At 40.8% G+C, this 20,408-nt stretch overlaps 1 long non-coding RNA gene across 2 annotated transcripts in view; it reads right to left on the reverse strand.

The window, feature by feature from the left end:
* LOC147035865 (uncharacterized) overlaps positions 1-20,408 on the reverse strand; it is a 38,033-nt gene that overhangs the window by 13,213 nt on the left and 4,412 nt on the right. The window contains exons 2-3 of one of the 2 annotated variants that reach the window (XR_015049189.1): positions 13,710-13,808; positions 13,090-13,368 (exon numbers count right to left, since the gene is read on the reverse strand). This is a non-coding gene — a long non-coding RNA (uncharacterized LOC147035865). Of the gene's footprint in view, positions 1-13,089; positions 13,369-13,709; positions 13,809-20,408 lie in introns of those variants that run through there. The other variant, XR_015049200.1, reaches the window with a different exon arrangement.

Consider the following 20,408-nt stretch of genomic DNA (forward strand, 5'->3'; position numbering starts at 1 on the left):
ATATGACCCATTTGAACGTGGTTTAACATAACCCATTTCGTTCAATCCTGTGCTGATGCTGACAGATGACCCCAGCTTCCCCTCAAGTCCCCATAGCAAATGAAGATCGAAACCTAAGTTCCCGCCCCCCCCCCCTCCCACTCAGGTCCCACGACCAAACACAAGTCCAAAATCCTGCTTCCCCTCCCCTCCTTGCTCCCCCCTCCCTTCTGTCTTAATATTCCCTTCAGCAAAGCAACGGGTGGTAGAGGCAGGGGAATGAGGAGGTGGGAGTGGATGGTGGGGAGGGAGGAGGCAGTGGATAGGGTGAGATGAGAGGGAACAGGTGAGGTGGGAGTCCAGATGGAGGAGTAGAATGGGGGGGTGGTATTGGTCTGGAGTGCAGGGGGTTGAGTGGGATGATGGAAGGGAAAGGAGAGGAGGGAAAGGAAGGAGTGGGAGGAGGGACACAGTGTTGCCTGGCAATGCCACGTACCTTTGCTAGTACAAAATAAATACACTTATTGCATGCTGCCACACGCTCTGTATGGAGCGCTGAATCCACCAACTGGAGGCCCAAACAATAAACAATCAATAGGTTCTCACTTCTTGATTTTCATTGTTCCACCAAATATCGGTTTCCTTGACTTGTAATCCTTCACCACTCGGAGAATCAAAGGATCCCACAACCTTGAAGTGAATCTTGCCATCATTGCCAGGCTGTAGGTTTAACAAGTCGTACTGAGAAGGAGAACTTCCCTTCTCATCAAAATATTGAACTTTCCCCAAATTGTTCACAAATTGCACATTTTTGAGGTAAAAAAGTATCTGGAGAGAAAAAAAGTTATTGTCATTAAAACAATGTGGAAAATGTAAAGAGAGCAGAGTATTCTTAGTATTCCACCTCCCTTTGTGAGGTGGAGCCAAACATCGGCTGGCTCTTCATCCCATCCTTTCCTTTCTTTTCTAAACCCTTCCCATTCTCCTCCATCGTGAAGTATATCAATCCATTCATAATAATACATCAATCACACGAATGTAGTGCAGCTTTCTCAATTGATTCAATAATATTGCTCTTATTCCCTCTACATTGCATGTCTGAATTGATGACATCAGTGTTGATTAATGCAAATAACCTTCTCATAAACACCGATACATAAGTACAGCATTCTATTTCAACCTCCCCCTTCTGGGGTCCAACCCACCCCAAGCTTTTCATATCATTTTAGCTCCTACCCCGATCTGCAATCCTTCCACTCCAGTCAACACTTCCAATGTAATGATATGCCTTCCACTCAAATGACTTCCTCTTACTCGAGCACACACCCCCTCCATGCTCTGCCATCCCTCTCCTCATTCAAATATTCAGTCACCTCATCCTGCAAGTTACCACAGGACCCTTTCAATCTAACCCACTGACATCCCTTTCAAGAAACCTCAGAAGGAGGCAAATATGTCCATAAAGCCTGCTCAAAAGATGCCAAGCTATGATTGCATTTTATGTTCCATACTTTCTAAAAGCTGAGCATCAAGCAACGAAAGTTCCATTTTTGAAATCTTTGGTCTGACTTGGTTCAATTAGCTTTCAACCTGTTTCCTCCCATAGCGAGACAGGATGCTCTAACGGTTACCCCACCAAGTTTAGGTAACCATATGATGATTCTCCAATTCCTTTAAGCTCTCCTACGAGGTCACAACTTCGTCTCAGATGTCATCGACCTCACAAAAAACATTTGGTCACGGGATATCCCAAAAAAGTTGATCGTCCTCTCAGATTATTAGCTCACCTGGTTCCTTGACCCACTTCAACAAACCAAATGTTGTTGGTAGTCATGTTATTAAGGTCTGTTCCAGGAGCTTTGTTTCCCATATAGCTGCTTGCCAAGAACTCTTATCCCACCCACCCCACCACAATTTTCAGCCTTTCTGTGGCCATGTTGCTCAAGTAGGCAATTATGCATGGCTGACTGTTGATCCAGTCTTTCCAGAATGAATGTGCAATACAAATGCAATGTGGTCTACTGAAGGAGTTAAAGAGCCCAGGAGAGCCCAGGAGTTAAAGTTCAGCACTCAATCTCAATACAGGCCAATCTCAGTGTCGGTTATCACAACATGATTCTAGTTAATCTTGCCTCCAATGATGGAATGCGAGGTATGGTCTCCGCCCAAGGAGAATGCTCCTGCACATGGTTCCCGAGGTGAATATCACCAAAATGAGCAAATGGTGTTTTTCTACACTTTCTATCAATAATTGGATTCACTGTGCCCAGCCTGTCCCCCATCGGCCTCCTCTGCTGGAAATAAAGTTTGAGCTCTTTTTTTTTGCTCGCATGCCACACACTGTCGGAGGTGGGATTGGTGAAGGCAAAAGCGAATATTCCTTTGACTCTCCTATCTCTGACTCATTCAGCTGAGCATTTAGGTTGCAGACCTAGTTGATTTGTATATTGCTGACAAGTGAGCCAAAATAGAGGAAGATAATTGGTTTTGGACCTTGAAGTTCCCACATGCTGAGCACAATGAAAGGGTACTTGACATCCACATGCACTTATTCAAATAGTAAGTTGTATTGCACACATTATAGTGTTTACCACATATTCAAAGCTTGTGACATCTTTTAAAAATAATTTGTATCGAAACACCTGCATGCATGTATTAAATCAGAAGCTAAAATGTTGTGATCAGAGTTTAAATGTAAAAACAACGAAGAGCAATTAGATATTAAAATTTTCAACCAAAACAATACAGAAACCTCACCTGCCAAGAATGAAAGTTTCCCTCCACACATGACCCATTTATGAATGGTCCATGAGCAGGTACACATGTGAAGAGATTATGAAAAGAATGTGCAATAGCATACACTGCAAGATAAGCCAGGTAGCCATACCGAAGCTGTGATACATCTGTGAGTTGTGTATCTGCATTCTCTAAACTTTCAGATCCAGTGCAATGTTTCAGTCCATCACTCTTGGGTTTCCATGAACAACGAAATATATTTTCCCAAATTTCTAAAAGTAAATAGTCAAAAGAACCAGGACGTAATTCAGTTATTCGGTGTTTTTGATTAAGTGAACTTTCTAATATACGTGTATTTGATTCGAGGAGCTTCTTTTGACTTGTTTTATTCGTTTTCTTGCCAACACGCATCCCGTACTGTGTTGTAATATTAATCTTTGAACAATACAAACTGGACAGACAAGTACAGTTTCTTGAAATGATATTTGGAATGCAGACCAAGTTGTTTGAGTGATTTAGTATTTGCTGTGATTGCATCATGTTATTCAAGTGAATCAAATCACTCTTTCCTGTGAATTTCTCCTGCTGATCATTTTCCAAACAGGTAAAACATACAGGAAGTACATCGTGGTGTTTTTCAAAATCAGTGGGTGTGTTTTCAAAACAGATAGAATCAACATTGCTGAATATTAATGTTTTATTCTTGATTATCTTTGTTGTTAGCGATGTTGTGGAGGATTTCTGTAGCTGAAACATTGTTTCATCAACAGTTTGAGGTTTTAAACTTGTAATAAACTCATATAATCCTTCAACAAATCCAGTTCGCATTTCAAACCCAAATGATCCTTGATAAATATTGATCAAATGATGAATTTGTACAAGTGGGGAAGCAACATAACCCAAGAAAATTTGTCTTGTGATGTTATACTTCAAAAATATTTTACCAAAGGGAACAAGATCTTTGTACTGCCACAAGACAATAATGGCAGTTGCTTTTGTTTTGAATAGAATACCTCCTGTATAGAAGAACAAAAATCAAAGTGCAATTCAAGTTTACAAATACGATTAAGAAAATAATAAACTCAAATATTTTTTTCCAAAACGTGTACTGGGTATGTTTGATTCTAAACCGATAATTAATCTGTGTTGTGAAATTCACAACATTCTCACAACAATTCACAACAACAACTCAGTGAAATTCACCACCCGAATGAGTCCTTCAATCTATTAAAGTGTTGAGAATCATTCTTAAGCTGCATCTTATGCAAAATCAGGAAACATCTTCTATTCCCATCATGTGCTGCCTTTTTGGCTGCTGATTACATCATTGGTTACGGGCGCGGCTATACCGTTGATGCAGTGCCCCTATTACCAGTATACAGGTGCTCATTTTGCCGACCTCAGAAGGATGACAGGCTGAGTTAACCCCTGGTTTTAATTCAGTGGCGAACGTTGCTCGAAATCAGGACCCAAGGATTACAAGCCACCACCCTAACTGCAAAGCCAAAACCAGGCTACATTATCTTTTATAGTAGTGGAGTGGGATACATGTCATCAACAGTACATTTATTGTGCCAAAGTATTTAGAATGCTTTCGTTCTTGTAGTGAGGCAACTTTGCAAAATATAGCATAACAATTGTGCATTTTGAGAGGAAAGAACCAAATTTGGCACATGAGTAGCCTATCATATTATGAACAGATTTGGATATTGGCCTATCTCAAATTCAGCTGCTGATGGCTGTGGCAGCCATTTTCCACTGCCATCAAAAATTTTGAGATGGCCCAATATCCAAATCTGTTCATAATATGATAGGCTACTAGTGTGCCAAATTTGGTGCTTTCATCACAAAATGCGCAATTGTTATGCTAAGTTGCCCCACTATTGTTGCAAAATAACTCTGTCACATTTTATAGCTCAAAGGAAGAAGAAGAAGATGGCATCTGATACAGGTGGGAGATTCAATGCTCTGAGGATGGACTCAGAAAACCCAATTGACGTTATAATTTCTGAGTCTGTGAACGATGTTGTTCACAGCGCAATTATCCAGGCAAGGTCTGAGCGCAACATAAGTTCAGTTAACATCCGTGTAAGTAAACAAAATTTTGGAGGAAGACATACACAAAGCCAAAATCGTTGTGTCAATGGTGGGAACCATGGCGGCAGTGTTAAACAAACTCTAATGGTCGATGGTTCCACTGCTGGAGGTTGTAGTCAGAATGCTACTTCCAACAAGAAAAAAAACATTTAACAAAAACATGTAAAAACAGAGGGATGATAACACAAAAAACAACTTAACAAGGTAGGAATGACACAACATGATGCCACAATAGGACATCACAGTCCTCTTATACATTACCATCAGGACATGTTTTGGCATTTTACTTTATTGTGGGATTGTGATGGAACAACGTCAAAAGATGTCGTGATGCCAAACCAGAAGAGAATTTATATTTTCATTCCATTTCTTTTCATAATAAAATGATTAATGTTTTATGTATTTTTTAATTTTGGGTTGTGTGCACTTGCCGAGAGAAAAAGTAACTTCCTCACATTGGAATCACCATCATGACTTCAGCAGTTATTTAGTTAAGTTGGGCTACAGTTTTACATTATTTTTAGAGGGGAAGAAGAAGAAAAATAAGTACAAATTGTCGATTCAGCGATTCAGCGATCTCTCATTGTGGTACTTCAGCGATGTAGGCTGACATCTTTTTAAATCCTGTTAGTTCAGAAAACGCTTGAGAATAAAAAGTATGGCTTTTAAATGCTTATGACCACTCTATAGTAGTCTATGAACATATAATTGTGCACACATTTGAATGGGCAGCCATTTTTTCCCCCATATCATCCCTCCATATGGAGTACTACTGTACTCCATGATAAGTCTGATTCTATCATTGTTAGATTTGTCCACAGAGATATCAAATCTAAACTGATAAACCTCCATGAAAAGGAGAACTGAAAGCAAGTATATGTGAACGATGACCTCACCCACCTGAGAAGCAAATTGGTTCATGAGCTGAGAAGAGATCCTGATGTGAAATATGTGTGGCAGTGGAACAATTTACTGTCTGCACTCACTCCATTCTTGGAAAGGAAATTAAAAAAGTAATCAATATCGGAAAGGAGATAAAAAGACTTCACAGCATCGGATGGCCAGAGGGTAAAGTGTCTGGCCAAGACTGTTACCTGGATGTATAGGCCAAGCCTAACGCCTTTAACATACAAAATGCCAGTTGTGTTCCTCATGACAGTATTGGCGTTCAGATCTATTGTGTCCATGTTAAAAAGATAATTCATTCCGATCACTGTTATGCTTCCAATCTGTTTACACCCATCATGTTTGCGGGTCTCGATGTGTGTGGTGCAGGCAGTAAAGCTAAGCATCGCTTTCTTCATGTTTATAAAAAGAATGTTGTATTTGTTTGGGTTAGTGGTATTCTGAAGGGTAATCTAATTTTTGATCTTATTGCAGAAGACAATATAAACTTTGATCGTAATTCTTGCATATCCTTAACTGGCGACTTCAATTCAAGAACCAGTCTTTTAAACGACTTTATTCGCCACTGTTGGTGTTTGTCCGAAATGGGGGCTTATGAATTGGGTCTCGATTTTCATGTCTGTGGGTGTGTGCATGCGTGTACATCCACAAATACATCTCGGACAGGTATGGACCAATTACATTCGTACTTGGCACAAAGACAACACATGATGGAATGCATATGCATGTCATTTGTTACACATCCTCAATCATTTCTCGAACATGCACTTACCATGTTGTTCAAACTTGGCACACATCAGGAAGGTTGGCTAACATATGCACGTCATAGTTTTTCGACGTCATATCCAATACAGAGGAGTCGGTCATTTTATGTGTAAACCAACCCGATGTTGAACACGTCATCAATAATTTCTCGGAGATGCATTTACCAATGTGGTTCAAACTTGACACACAGATAAAGAATGATGGCTTACATATGCGCATCATGATTTTTCGAGATCAGATTCAAGATGGATGACTGGGGGCCATTTAGTTAAAAGTGTCCACAACCATTTCTCAGACATCCATGGTCCGATTTTGTTCAAACTTTGCACAAGAACAGTACATGATAGCATACACGTGCCCCTCACTTTATTTTGCGACCTGATCAAAGATGGCCAACTGGTAGACTGGTGGCCATTTTATTTGTATATAAATATTGGCCAGCCCTTTAACTCCTTACAGGAAAATTACAAAAACAACAGGGGCTATGATATTTTGTCTTTTTTCCTTGTTACTCACACCGAAGGAGAGGGTTTGCATTTGGGTCCGTTTCTTTGTCTGTCTGTCTGTCTGTCTGTTTGTTTGTTTGGTCGCACAGAACTTTTGTGTTTTTTGCCGCAACCACTCATCAGATTGAAACAAAATTTTCACTACATGTGCGACTGCTCATTATGATGTCATCGATCATGTGGTGTGGCAGACATGTTGGAAAACTTTGTACCTCTATCTCTGAAACCGCACCAAGGAAAAAATTGAAACTTGGCATGTGTCATGTACTCCTCATGGGGAATGTGATTTTTATATGAAGTCTTAAGTGCCTTCATTATGACATCATAATTGCACATGTAGAACGCTACATCTGATCAGTATGAAAATTTTTGAGGGTCATCTTGGAATAAAATGGTCAACACAAACAAATATGATGACGTCAACAGTGATGTGATTTGGAAGCCATATTGTTTTTTTTTTTTTACTTCAAAATTCTTCTCTGAAGTGGCTGAACGAGATTGAGTTGAAACTTTACAAGTATGACTGCATATCTATGAGGAACAAAAGGTTCACACACATAGGTCACATAGGTCATGTGGTTTGGCAGCCATATTGGATTTACCCTAAAACCTATAAATATCCTTCTCCAGAACAGCTGGACAGATGGAGGGGAAACTTCAAATAAATGTTCGCAAAGCCATGGGTGTGCAAGTTTGTTAAGGATTAATTGATAGTTCACATGGTTTGGCAGCCATATTGGATTGAAGAAAAACTATTAAATGTTTTTTTTTGGAACTGCTTAATCAAGCGACATGAAACTTCAAAATTAAGATTTCGTTGTGATGGAGAACACAAGTTTTAAATTTCAACTTCATCGAAAACATGGGGGCAGCAAGAATTGTATAATTTTTTGGATCTGGCTTCTTTTTGACAACAGCTTCGATGACAACAAGTAATCAAACTGACTCCATCCCTTCGTTCCCACAAGTATCATCTTTCGCCAATAAATCTCAAATTTTGGGCAGTGTGGGAAATATTCAATCTCAGAGATTTGTAACTCAAAGCAGCACTGAATTAGGCTCAAGCCAATCCCACATGAGCAATACAGCCTATACCCCAAAGTAGGTCACTTCCCCTCACTCAAAGCCACCCCCATCCCTCAGCACACAAGAGCTTATATCACAATCTTCTCACCAAGGTTCTCAAGATGGTCTTGTTGATAGTGGTGAGGTAAAATTTCTTCAAAAGCTGTGCATATTCCAAAAGGCCCAATCTCATGAAAGAACGTAGCCATGACATTCCAGATATAATCATCTTCCACAGCAAAGAGGCCAACATATGTCCAGCCAAAATGTATCACCAAATGTGCATATGCACTGCCTGAATAGACATCGTTATGGTATGTCCTGAAGAAGGATGGGTAGTGCTTTCTGTTGCTAAAACAGTCACAGCCAGAACCATAACTAATCTGGAATAGATTTGAAAAATGACATGGATCTCCTCATTTAAGGTGAAATGGAAAAGGTAAATTGTCAACATATTCAGAAACTCTTGTGCCAAAACCAATGTGATTGTCCAATATTAATAAATTTACATATGCTTGTGGACTAGTCGTCATGTTGAAATCCATGATGATGTGTATCCTCTGACCTCCATTGCTCTCCTCCCACCCCCAATTAATTAGCTCAATAATAAAGGTTGCTCATTTCATTCATGGAGACGTTTATGGAGTTTTACTTAATTTCTCCACACTGACCCAATGGATGTTTCTTTTTATTCATATGGATGAGAGAAAATATAGGACCCACAGAAATCCCACCGAAAGTAATATGTCACTTTGCTCCTCAACCCAATCACCCCTCTCTCCTTCCACCCAACCATAAGTTCTCAAACCCCACATCCTCAATCAAACCACACATCCTTTACCCTGTGTACCCCATGCCATCCCTCTCCCTTCCACAGACCTCATGTCTCTGTTCCCCACTGTAATGTCCTTCCCCTCTTGTCTCCTGCCCCCTTGTTGTATGCTCTGTGTGTAAGCTCTCATACAAGCCTCAATATTGCATAAAAAAATTAATCCCCACCACAAGTCCTCAACCCCAACCCCCCCCCCCCACCCCAAGCCTCAACCCCCTTCTCAAAACCTTCTGCCCCCAATCAATTCTCTTTTCTGCTCTCCCACTTACACTGATGAGCCAAAACGTTATGACCACCTGCCTAATATGCTGTTGGTCCTCCGTGTGCCACCAAAACAGCGCCGACCCGCCGAGGCATGGACTCGACAAGACCCCAGAAAGTGTCCTCTGGTATCTGGCACCAACACATTAGCAGCAGATCCTTCAAGTCCTGTATGTAGTGAGGTGGAGTCGCCTTGGATTGGACTTGTCGGTCCAGCACATCCCACAGATGCTCAATCGGATTGAGATCTGGAGAATTTGGAGGCTAGTGCAACACCGTGAATACTTCATCATGTTCATAAAACCATTCCCGAACAATGTCTGCAGTGTGGCAGGGCGCATTATCATGCTGAAAGAGTCCACTGCCATCAGGGAATACCATTGCCATGAAGGGGTGTACCTGGACTGCAACAATGTTTTGGTAGGTGACACGTGTCAAATTGACATCCACATGAATGGTCAGACCCAGGGTTTCCCAGCAGAACATTGCCGAGAGCATCACACTCCCTCCACTGGCTTGTCGTCTTCTCACAATGCATCCTGGTGCCATCACTTCCCCAGGTAAATGGTGCACACATACATGGCCATCCACATTATCTAAAAGAAAACAAGATTCATCGGACCAGGCAACCTTCTTCCACTGCTCCAAGGTCCAGTTCCGATGCTCGCGTGCCCATTGTAGGCACTTTTGATGGTGGATAGGGGTCGTCATGGGCACTCTGACCAGTCTGCGGCTACGCAGCCACATACGCAGCAGGGTGTGATGTACTGTGGATTGTAACACATTCCTCCCGTGATCACCATTAAAATTTTCTGTGATTTGTGCCACAGTAGACCTTCTGGCGGTTTGGAACAGATGGGATAGTCTTTTTTGCCCTCATTCATCAATAATCCTTTGGCGCCCAACACCCTGTCGCTGGTTTGTGGTTTGTCGCTCCTCGGACCACTGTCCGTAGGTATTCACCACTGCTGACCGGGAGCACCCTAAAAGCTTTTCCATTTCAGAGATGCTCTGACCCAGTCGTCTGGCCATAACAATTTGGCCCTTGTCAAAGTCGCTCAGGTCTATACTGCTGCCCATTTCTCCTGCATCCAACACATCAACTTCAAGAACTGACCATTCAATTGTTGCCTAATATATCCCACCCTTGGAGTTTCCATTGTAACACGATAATCAATGTCATTCACTTCACCTGTCAGTGGTCATAATGTTTTGGCTCATCAGTGTACTTCTTCGAGTCTTCAACTATCCCCACCCAAAACCACAGTTATTGCACCCACCCCCCTCCCAAGACCAACTCCTCAAATTCCTGAACACAAGACCTCAAACCACCCTCTCAAGGTCTCCACTCCACTGTTCCAACTCTCTGTCCCCTCTCTGCCCACACCCAAACTTTATCCTCCCCTATCTTCTTCAAATTCTCAACTCCCCCCAAACCCCAATTTCTCAACCTCACTCTCAACCCCAATCCCTCGACCCACCACCCTCAACTCCTCTACCTCCCTCTCCCAACTCTCTGTCCTCTCTCTCCCCCACCCCACACAAGTCTGTCCTTCCCTCCACATTTTTTCCTGTTCTTAACAATGATACAAAAGGAATGTCAGTACAGGAGAAGGCCATTCGGACCATCCTGTCATTAGTTTTTTTGTCCAAGTTTTTACATGTCCACCTCGATGCACCAAAATGAATGCACAAGTTACCCAGAGGATGTCACGCTACAAAAGAAATAAGAACACTCATGTGCCCTTTGTGTTGTTTATCTGATGAAACCAGCATTCAACAAGAGACAGAAGGATATTTTTTCAATAATACTTATTAATCCCCATTGTCTTCCTTTAAAACAATAATACTGTTGTGGGGGTGGCCATCCCAGGTTAACCCCCCAACCCAATTTGTGTTGAAGGGCGGTTAACACCGCCAGCCCCTGGGATGGCCGAGTGGTTCCTTATTAATAGGAGGTGGACACGTTGATCCTCGGAGATTTTAACACGTGCTTGAAGGTCATTGGGCAAAATGGCAGACAGTCAGAGGAGCATGGGGAATGAAACAGATGCACAGGGAGTTTATCCTCAAACCCCACACATGCACCCAGTGACCAGTCTTTGCCATACCAATAATGCGAATAGCTCTTTCAAAGTTGCCATTGTCCTGTTGGTGGCTTCTCTGCTCAGTCTCTTCCTTGCTTGGTCATCTAGTTTTGAGGGACGGCCTGATCTCGGCATGGTCTTGGTGGGACCATATACCTTCCAGTTCTTAATGATTGTCTTGACTGTGCTCCAAGGTTTAACACAGGTTGAGGCCAATTAACTTAGTGTGATTTTGACGTCAATTGGGTACACCTGTGCTAAATTATAATTGCTATTATAAGGGGGGGGGGTATGCTTATCCAACCAAGATATTCTAGTTTTGTATTTTTAATAAATTTTCTGAAAATTGTATAATTTGTTTTTCACGAGGAAGTTGTGGGTTATGATGTTAAATAAAGGTGGAAAGAGTCTGATTTAATGCAATATAATTCTTGGCTACAAGACAACAGAAGGTGAAAAAAAATTGAAACGGGGTGAAGACTTTCTATAAGCACTCTATATGTTGTATTAGCCCCATCATTCAATGATGAAGAATCACTTTAAAAATTCTCGAATCCAGATCTGGATCTCGATCATCACCGAAATCTAATCAAATCTTCCTTGTTACATACCCAACCTGCCCACCAAGTTTCATCCAAGTCCATTCACAACTTTTTTAGAAATCCTGTTATATGTTGTTTTGGGCCCAGTCTCTCAATGGTGAAAAATTCCTTTTAAAATGTTCAGATCTGGATTCGGATCTTCACCAAAATCCAATCATTTTGTCCGTGTCACGTACCCAAGCACTCCACCAATTTCTTTTTTTTCTGAATCTGTCTGCAACGTTTTGCCATATCCTGTTCACAAACAAACAGACAAACTAGCAGACAGATTGGGGTGAAAACATCACCTCCATACACCTTTGGTGGTGGAGGTAATAAATAATATCGGAGAATAAACAGAAGAAAAACAATAGGTTGCCCAGCCTGAGAGGCTTCGTATCCCATTAAGTGTATTATACAAGATACTTGTTATATTGATTTCAAAATTGATGATTGTAACACGATTTTCCACTTAAAGCATCCTTTATTTTTCATGAAAAATGTAAGAGGTCTTTTGAAAAGCATGTCCTCACTGAACTTTTCAAAATAAGGTTGATAATCCTTACTACGTGTTGCTCAATAAGTTGCAATGTAACTTATGCACCAAAATTTCGGTGTTCGGGTGACCAAGACATTAAATCAAGCAACTATTGATGTTATTTTTTGTTATTTTTGGCAATGAGCCAATATCCAAATCCAAGTTGATTTTAGAGTTGTATTGTTATTTTTGTGATTAATATGCAAGTTTATGGAGAATATAGTATGTCATGCAGTTGTATTATGGTAAACAATCGCATAGTAATCTTTTTTCAAACTTTTATCGAAGAAAACAAAGAGGTGGAGGGGGGGAAGGAATTCAGCCGAGATACGAGAAAAACCGTAGCCTATCATTTCAAGAGATGCAATAGGATTGTAAATGTCCACAACCAAAATGAACAGAGGACATCCAGCGTTCTGTCATATTAGATGAAGGAGTGCCATGGGTCACCTCAAATCAGATCGACTCCACAGGGTAAGAAAGAAAAGACCATATTGATGAAGGGTGAGGCCAAAGACCCACAAGCTGAAGAGGAGCAACATAAATTCAGTTCAACTCCTGTCCTGTAACTTGCCCTTCCATAATAGTCTCTGATCCAAATGGAAAATACATGCTAAGTTCGACTGTGCTTCAGATCTCTGAAAGTTTCAAGCTTATCTGAGCCGGTTACTTCCAGTTAACTGCACAATCCCATATATATGAATGTTAAAATGCATATTAATTTCTTACCTGTGGAAGATAAAACAGGCTGAGTGCTGTACTCAGGAACGTTGTCAGGGTGGAGGCATATGGACCGATTATAGTTTTTATTGAACAAGAACCTTTAAATTTTACATTTGAGTCAATTTCCCCTTCTAGGAAGGTCAGACCAGTCTCTATTATTTTAGGAATAGCAAAACAAGAGTCATGGATATCATATCCGAGCGTAATGTTGGGAAGAAGTATTTCATTCTGATTGATCTCATGAATTGCAAACACCATTGTCAAAGCCCATTGTAGTCCGAATGGTCGTATCCTGAAACAAACAATCTTAGTTCATTGAAAATATTTGGAAGGGGTGAAAATTTAATAAACCTGGTCAAAATCTCCACACTTTTCAAATGTCATAGGTGGAACATAATATATATTTTTATTATTCACAAGGATATAAAATAAATAACAAACTTCACCTTTGATTAACAGAATATTCAACTCTTATTTATGAGAAATATTTTGACTTTTTAAATGAGAGATTGGAGTTCATCGTGATTCAAAACCTAGAGTAGTTGCCACATTAAAAACACAGCTCAATCATCATGTGGAATGAGTATTGAAATGTGTGAAATATAAGAATAAACTCATAACATTGGAACTTACGTGGTACACACGACTTCTGGAGGAAACCATTTCAGAACAGATTTCTGTTCCATCGCAGAATTGTGAATTGGGAAAAAGCCTCCAAGAATAATATCTCCGCTGGAAAACATCGTTTTGTCATCTTTACTGACATGAGGTTGGCAAGCATCTCCATCAGCAGCAGGTAAGTAAGAATAAATAAATAAAAAAGACACAAACATATTATAACAAGTTAAACAAACTGAAAACATTTCACACATCACTTGGTTTCTTCATCCTTTATATCAAGAAATGAAAATAATTTACTAAATTTATATATATTTTTTTACATTTCCTTCTAGAATATCAATTCTGCTAATTTAATGTTGGTTTATTTGAGTAACAACCATCCCAATTTATATCGTTCAAACTCGGTGTCTTGACAACCGTTTTCTCCATTACATGTTCCCTGGATACCAAATGCAATCCCAACAAATCAAAAATTATTCTCATAAATAATCATCGATTTAAACATTTACATTTTCTGTGAATGTTTTGATGTAATTTACTAGGAAAAAAAGAGGTTTAAAATGTAAAATTTTATTCTCAATTATATATTTGTCGAATGATACTTGTCTTCCAGGAATTGAACAAATTAAATACCATTATTTTAAATGTACTGCACAACATGCTGCAAGATTATCCCATTATTTTAATTGTTTGCATTCCACAAACATAGATGATTTCAACATATATTTCAAAAATGGACTCACCAGAATGTATTTTGGAATAATAATTCTTCACATAAATTCAAAAAATATCTACTTCGAGTGCTGCCAATACTACTTTAATAACCACAATTCCACCTTAGTTTGTGGGTGCATTAAAGGGGAAGTTCTGGGCCAAAACTTTCATGAAGCACGTGGCAAGGCCTGCTGGTCAACTGGAGCTGATATTGAAAGGAATTTTCAATTTGTTTAGGGTGTCGGTGATAACTCACATATTCTTCATTGAAGGACAGCTTGTTACATTTACCCTCCATAAACTAATGCCAGCAGATGTATCATCCAGATTAACATCCATCTGAGGGATGGCACACTCAAATGCAATGACTTGTCTTATTAACTACATGTCGAAAGGTGAAACAGCCATCTGCAATATCATCCTCAGGTGAGAGGGAACTCCATGTGTTTTGAGAAGAAGGTGAGAGGAGCTTTCTCAAAGAGGTCGCTCTGAAGCAGTCTCAAATAGGGACTCTTTTGGTCGAAGCTGGTGCGTAAAGAAGGTTGTGCAACATGTTGCTCGTGGGAGCAGATAATGATACTTCTGGCAGGTGGTGTGAAGTATCATCAATTTGTAGATTAAGATAATAGGAGTGAAATCCTGTCAGTGTTTGCAAGCTGAAGAAGTCCTGATCGTCATCCAAGTGTGTGTTGAAATGAGGACGAAAAAGTTATTGGAGATTGGAAGCAATTTTGTCAAGGAAATGCGAGTTTGTGGCTGAAAAGCAAGCCTTGGAGAGGACACACACACACACACACACACACACACACACACACACACACACACACACACACACACACACACACACACACACACACACACACACCTAATTTTTTTTTTTATCATTTTCTGTTCGGAACAATTCGACATCCACATTTGAACACCAACATTTCATCATTTGTACAGTATCAGGGTTATTCCTAAAATATTTTCTGATAAATGTCAGTGTGTGTGTGTGTGTGTGTGTGTGTGTGTGTGTGTGTGTGTGTGTGTGTGTCAGTGTTACTACTCCATAACTCCAAAACCATGAAACCGAGCAGACTGAAACTTTTCCTGCATACGAAGGGATCTCCAACGGAGTGCATGAATGAAAATTGTGTGTTTGGGTTCTTTAAACATCCCGTTGGAAGATCATTAACGGCCTTATTTCATTATCCTTCATCAAGGCTCATCCTTGGACATCTGCCACTCGCTGGGGTCTTAATTCACCATTGTTTTTTTGGCCTGCTCAACAATGCCTTGACATGGAATGGGTCACAATGGTTTCTTAATGATGAAGTTTTTTTTCTTCACTTCCCTCACTCATGTCATCGAATGCCTAAACATCATAACTCAGAAACACTGAATACATTGCAATGCATATAAATTTCTGGACACGCCAGCGTTCATGGCTTTATTTTATTTCCTCACATGCCATAACCTCTAGAATCTCTTAATCTCAGACGAATTTCAAATTTCAAACTCTGGAATTGAATTTATCAGCAGTTTTGATTGCTACCTAAAGTGTTCATTTGTCCAATTTGGACTTGGTTTGATATTCCGGGCACCTCCATCTGCATGGTGTTTATATGACCAATCAGCAATTGCGAATCACTTGCCAAGGCAGCCATTCCTTGTCAACCATTTCATTAGAGTGCTTGTTTGAGTGCTTGAGCCACTTGGCGAGCTTTGTTATTTGTTTCCAAGCCATGGCCATACACAGCAAAAGTATTCGCACTTTTGCTGGACATATCGATCAAATTGAACGAAGTTCAGTCGCCACTCACCTGTGTTTGGCCCCATACTGTTGTGCTTGTGGTGCTTGGGTGGTGGATTGCTCAATGAAAATGTGCAATTTTATTTCAATGTTTCCACTTTTTGTACGATCTTTTCATTATACGACCCAACACTTCGACATAGATAGATACATATACAAAAAAATTGAACGTTTCGTTTTTAAAAGTTTCTTCAAACACTTAATTGGAGTACTTGCTTGTAATACTCTTCAAGGTTCGATCTCCACTCGCTTCCATTGTGATATCATGGCATAGTTCTCCATGGGGACATCTCTGGAGCTTGGGATGCAAAATAAATTGGATGATTACAATGAGTAAAAAAATGTATGTTTTCAGTTGTTACAAAGCAATGAATTGCCACATCATGGCAGGATAGCTGAGAGGTAACTATCCTTGATCCAAGCTGTTGAGCTGGGTTAGAATCTTCACTAAGCTATGAACTGTCATTCTGGTGTTTATTTTTCTTCCTTTGTTTTAATGGTGTTTTCAGAGCCATAAGGCTCCAGATATGCCACAAGCCAGAACACTTCGGCTGGAGCAAACAAGTTTGTGGGGGGAAGGGGGGGCTTTATATTTTTAGACCCATTTTGTTTTATAAATTTCAACAATTATGTCGTTTTGAGGGTGCTTCTGGCTCAATCGGCACACATTACCAGCTGATCCCCATCTCTCGGGCAGAGTGAAAGAGGCGCAATCTGGGTACACTGTACTAAGGGCATTGTGTGAAGATGTAATCCAAATCTTCAGGAATGTTACGCCGCTCATAGAACCCCATTGGGTGACAACCTATCCTATGTAAGTAGGAGTTTAGAGCACAATGTCCAAGTCGAAGCCTGTAGAGGATTGCCAGGTCTCTTCGGGAGACTGTGGGAAACAAGACGGAGGATTCATGCAAGGGGAGTTGCTGGTGCTTCACAGACAGGGTGATTCACCAAGGTATGTGCTTTCTCTCGAATAGATGTTAAACTGGAAGTCACTTTTTGTTGTTTTTTTGGATACACTGTCGAGGCCTTGTATGAGAGCTAGCACACAGAATGTTCAACAAGTGGAGCAGGAGACAAGAGAAGGGGCGAGAGGGGAGGAAAAAAACAGTGGGGGGACAGAGACATGAGGAGATTGTGGAAGGGAGAGTGATGGGGCGGAGTACACGGGGTAGACAAGATGGACACAACAGGGACTTTCAGGAAGGAATGCAGGGAATTTGAAGGAGGTGGTTTGGGGTTGATTAGCCAGTGTAGAAAACATCATGGTTTTGGATGGGGGGGGGTAGATAAAGGGTGGTGGTGAATAGCTGTTTTGAAGACCTGGAGGGAAAAGTTGGATTGAAGAGAATGTGGGAGTTTGTTCCAAAGGCGGGAAAAAAGGAGGAGAGAAAGAGCAAAGCTTCCTCCTCTGACTCTTTTTTTTTTTTTTTTTTTCTCTCTCTCTCTCTCTCTCTCTCTCTCTCTCTCTCTCTCTCTCTCTCTCTCTCTCTCTCTCTCTCTCTCTCTCTCTCTCTCTCTCTCTCTCTCTCTCTCTCTCTCTCTCTCTTCCACTATCTCCCACATTTCCCACATTTCCCGTTCACCTGCACCCCCACCCCTCTCCCTCTCCTCTGTTGAGGGGACTGTTAAGGACTGGCAGTTTAGTTTTGCATTTAAAGCAGCTTCCCCAGAGTGGAGCATGTATGTATCAGATTTGGAGTGAGCTGACCAGAGGGGTGGAAAAGTACTTGCAATGTGTGTGCATGCATGCATGCAGGTCTGCCTTTGCCAGTTAGATTGCATGGGTTTTAAATGCTTCTACCCAGTTTTATATTGAACCTGGTGGTTATAAAGAAAATGTTACCATTTGGGAAAATTTTATCACCCTTCCCTTCCCCTCATGCTTCCTTCTCTCCCTCTCTCCTCACACTTCACTCCTCCTCCAAAACCCCCTCCCCTCACTACCCCCATGGACATCTCTTGGTGGTCTCCAGATGCAGCAATGATCTGTTGTTTTAAGATACCCCATTTTGTTCAATCTTGCATTAATGCCCCAAGCCCCTTTCTCCACAAATCCAACTACAAAACACAACTCAAGAATACTTTCCCCATTTTTCTCTCGAGTCCCCCGAACAAATGCAAGTCCAGAACGTCCTCCTCTCACACGTACCTCCTCCCAAACCCCTCCCCACTTCCCCCATCCTCCTCTTCCCACGCCCCCACCCAGAATGTTCAGCAAAGTTTGGTAAGGCGTTTCTCTCACTCCCCCCCCCACTTTCCTCCCTCTTTCCCCCTTCCTAGCTCTGCCTTTCTTCACCCCATCCTTCCTCCACCCTCCTCATGCCCCACCTCTCTCCCCTTCCTCCTGCACCTCACACTTCCTCACTCCCCCCCTAATATACCCATCCATGATGCGACGCATAATATCATTTAAATTTTCTTGCACGTATAATATAATTCAAATTATTTCTGTCAATTGTTAATTTGACAACATCTCGCATTCAACTTCATTTTTTTTTTTGGATACACTGTCGAGGCTCATATAAGAGCTAACACACAGGACATATAACAAGCACAGCAGGAGACAAGAGAGGAAAGCACAAAACGGTGGGGAACAGACATTGGGAGATCTGTGGAAGGAAGAGGGGTGGGGAGGGTTATATGGGGTAAACACGATGGACACGACAGACTTTCAGGAAGAAAAGCAGGGAATTTGAAGGTGGTGGGAATGGGGTGGGTTAACAGGAGTAGAAAAGATCATGGTTTGGGATGGGGGAAGATAAGAGATGTTGGTGAACAGCTGTTTGGAAGACCTGGAGGGAAGAGTGGGATTGAAGAGAATGTAGTAATTTGTGCCAGAAGTGGGGAAAAAGAGGAATGAAAGAGTGAAGGTGAGCAGTAATTCTTGATTTATTGGTGAAGAATCACTTGAAAATTTCTCGGATCCGGATCTGGATCTTCACCAAAATTAAGCATTGCTGTCCTTGGCTGGTATGCTGAAATACACAAATAAAATTCAGAACGATTGCTTGAATACTGTGGTCAAAAAACGTGTGACAAACAGACAGATGAATAAAAAAATCATACAGAGTGACACTTGGAAAAATGGAATGGCACTCAGTGGAGCATGTTCCTCTGCCAGGCTGACCATTTTGCATGCTGTATCCCAATGATTGATCGGTTCTGAATCCGGACCTAAATCAAAATCAAATTGGCTTGTTCTTGTCACCTCACCAACTCATCCACCTAGTTTTTTCATAACTTGTCCACAACTTCTTGAGATATCATGATATACTTAGTTTTTGGCCCTAACTCTTGATGGTTAAGAATCTCTTGAAAAATCATCGTATCTGGATTTGAAAATTTCACTAAAATCGAATTAATTAGTCCTAACCCTAACCATAACCCAACATGTCCACCAAGTTTCATCCAAATCCATCCATAAACTTTGAGATATTGTGCTGTTGCATTTGGGTCTGTTTGGAACAAAAATAATGATAACATTGTAACAAGGCATATATAAATCTTTATATAATGGAGTGAGTGTATGTGATTATGTTTGCATGGATATCTGCTCTTCACCCATTGGTTGGACAACTGATCTGATGTCACCTGCAATTGTAACCTGAAGTACCCATAGGACCAAAAAGACGTAAAGACCCAAAAGACATAGATGCCAAAGACCCAAAATACCAAAAAGACCCTTGAAGTCCCCGAAAACCCAACAAGACCCAAAGACCCAAAGACCTAAAAGACCCTCAAGATTGAAAAGACCCTGTAGAAGAAATTCTTAAGTTATCCTGTACATTTGAATATTTATTCAACATACAACAAATACATATGCGCATATGGAGTGATCAGAACACAATTTTGTGCCAGATCTCTGAAATACATGATAAAGTTAAGTCCTTTACATATAATTCAGAGAAACATAGCATTTTTATTTCCAAATGCTGGTGCCACAGTTTGTCAGGTCTTGATATTCCCAGGTGGAGCTCATCTTCAACCTTCGTACAGCCGCCTGCTTGATTTGGTTGTAGAATTGTATCATACATTTCAAACCCATATATGTAGATTCTCTCTCGGCACAGAATGATGCACAGAATGATAGATTGACGTCAAACTGCAACTCTTTTGGGTATTTTGATAGCATTATATAGTATGTAGTTTAATAGTCAGTCTGCTTCTAGCAGACTGGGGAAATATACCATCTTGAAGCA

This window comes from Eptatretus burgeri, chromosome 1 (genome assembly GCF_056783735.1).
Source record: "Eptatretus burgeri isolate ZD-2024b chromosome 1, Ebu_testis_v1, whole genome shotgun sequence".
Taxonomy (NCBI): domain Eukaryota; kingdom Metazoa; phylum Chordata; class Myxini; order Myxiniformes; family Myxinidae; genus Eptatretus; species Eptatretus burgeri.